Consider the following 2,611-nt stretch of genomic DNA (forward strand, 5'->3'; position numbering starts at 1 on the left):
TATGCCCAGAAATTTTCCAAATTAAAATAAGATATAAATTATTTTTGAGTTTAGATAGAGATAATCAAGGAATAATTGTATGTGAAATTTTGGCATCTGATACCAAAATAATTCATTTTTGTATGCCAAATTATCCCCCCCAATAATGATAAAGTAAAAAAGCACAAAATTTTAAATATTGGTAATTTTCTTGCTTATTTGTGTTATTTGTTTATAATGTATTTAAACTTTTACCTGAGATTACTAATTGGTACATTGCACTCTACTTTTTTTCAGTCACTCTATGTATTATGAGAGAAAAATGTCAGATAACTCTGGAAAGAATATGTTCTCATTTATATCCTTGCACTATGGTTTTATACTACTAAAATGTCAAATGTGTTGATTTCTTCAAGACTTGTGTCAGGCATGTATTGCAGTGGCTTCTAGATAGCCCACATATTCCATAGGGTCCTTTGACAAACTGCACATAAGCTGGCCCTTAGACTTGTACCTCTATAGAGCCTATTTTATGCCAAGGACATAGTTATACACTGCCTTTGGCTGGGTTACCCAGACCCTGAGATGAGGATTCCTGTGAACGTTAAAGGTTAGGAGAGTTGGGCAGGTGTAACTGGAAAGGGAAGGAGAATAAGCAATAGTGTCACGTTGGCATTGAGCAACATCATCCAGTAGGTTGACTCTGTCCCAGTTCCACTGCTGAAGGTTATGCAGATCAACTCAGAGTTGTTCTATACAGAGGGCAAGGAAGCTTGAACTCTATTCATTGTTCAAGGTCTACTTCCAGAGGATATACAAATTGCCAGGCACCTATGGCTCTCTGGACACATAGGCAAAGCAAACTCTAGCAGCCTGAAGGCAATCCTTCAACAAGTGACACAGAGCTGATTACTGGGAGAAAAGGCACAGGGAAACTGAGTGGAAGGGGCAGAACAAGATAGCATTTGCCAAGTGCACTAAGAAGGGAAACGTAGCAAATTTGAATCAGGTGGTCTGGGATTGAACAGCATTTCTACTGGCTGTGTGATTTTTATCATGACACTCAATGTGAGATTTATTTTCTTGTCTCTAAAATTGGGGTTAAACCTACCTCATGAAGGACACTAAAGGATTATATGTTTGCATTGGTCAAAACAGAAAAGGATCTTGGGTAGGGGAAACAGCATGGAGGAAATACAGAGTTAAAAAAAGTGTTTAATGTTTAGTAAACAGTATGGCTGAATAGCAGGGCGAGGAGAAATGGAGTCTTGTGGGGAAACTTAGGAGAGAGCCCTAATCTCTTTTTGGAAGGTCATGGAAATGATATCTAAGTTAAGATCTAAAGCAGGGGAGGAGGATATTTGTTTAAAATGTTGGCTTTAGCTGAAGTGAGAAATATTTCATCCTACTTCAAACATACAGAGATAGAGAAGAAAAAAAAACACAGCAAAAGGGTATAATATGAAGCCAAACTCAAAGCAAGGAAGGTGTGGTCAGTTAAAGATGACCACAAATTCTTTATCACTCTTCTCGTTGAGAGATGGTGACTATTTGCCCTCTCCTTCAGTCTGGGATGGTCTTGGAGAACAGCTTGATCAATCGAAGAGGCTGACCTAACATTCTGGGACTTGTGAGGCTATGCTGTAAGAGGCATTGAAGCTTTGACACAAGACTCTTTGAACACTCTTTCTTGGAGTCCTGAGGCACCATGTAAGAAGTCACACTATCTTGAGGGAGAGACTGTGTGAAGAAGCCCTGATAACACATGGAAAGTGAGAGTTGGGTTAAAAATTTTAAAACTGTCAATATAATTCTCCACATTAACAGAATAAAGGAAGAAAAAACAATGATCATCTAAATATACTCTTGAAGCATCTAATAAAATGTAAAAATCCACTGATGATAAATATTCTCAGCAATGGAGAAATAGAGAACTTCCCAAACCAAGTAAAGGGCATCTACAAAAAGAGGGGGCATTTCTGTTAACATCACAATTAATGGTGAAAGATTGAATGATTCCCTCCCCCCAAGCCTCCCCAAAGCATGGAGATCTATTCTCATTTTGTAATTCTACATTGTACTAAAAGTCCAGAGCAGTGCAATAAAATGGGAAAAATAAATAAAATATAAATACTTCCAGATTGGAAATGTAGAAATAAAACTATCTCTTTCTTCCCACAAATGACTTGAGTGTATATATATATATATGGAAGAAATCCTAAGAATTCTACCAACTGCCACTAGATCTAATTAGTGAGTTTGAGGAGGTCTCAGGGTATAAGTTCATCATAATACAAAAATCAGTTGAATTTTCACATCTTGGCAACAAATAAACAAGAGATATATCATGTTCATTGGTAGGCAATCTTAATATTAAGATACCAATTCTTCCAAAATTGATCTATAAGATTTAATACAATCGCAATGCCAGGGTATATTTTTTTATAAATTGGAAAATTGATTTTAATATTTATATGAAAATACCTAAGACCAGACAAATCCAAATCAATTCTGAAAAAAAAAATAACGAAGTTGGAGGAATTATACTACTTGACTTTGAGACTTTTATCAAGCAATGTAAACCAGACCACATGGTGTTGGTGAGAGGATGGATATATAAATTGATAGGACA

The sequence above is a fragment of the Saccopteryx bilineata genome, chromosome 2, assembly GCF_036850765.1.
Source record: "Saccopteryx bilineata isolate mSacBil1 chromosome 2, mSacBil1_pri_phased_curated, whole genome shotgun sequence".
In the NCBI taxonomy this organism is placed as follows: Eukaryota; Metazoa; Chordata; class Mammalia; order Chiroptera; family Emballonuridae; genus Saccopteryx; species Saccopteryx bilineata.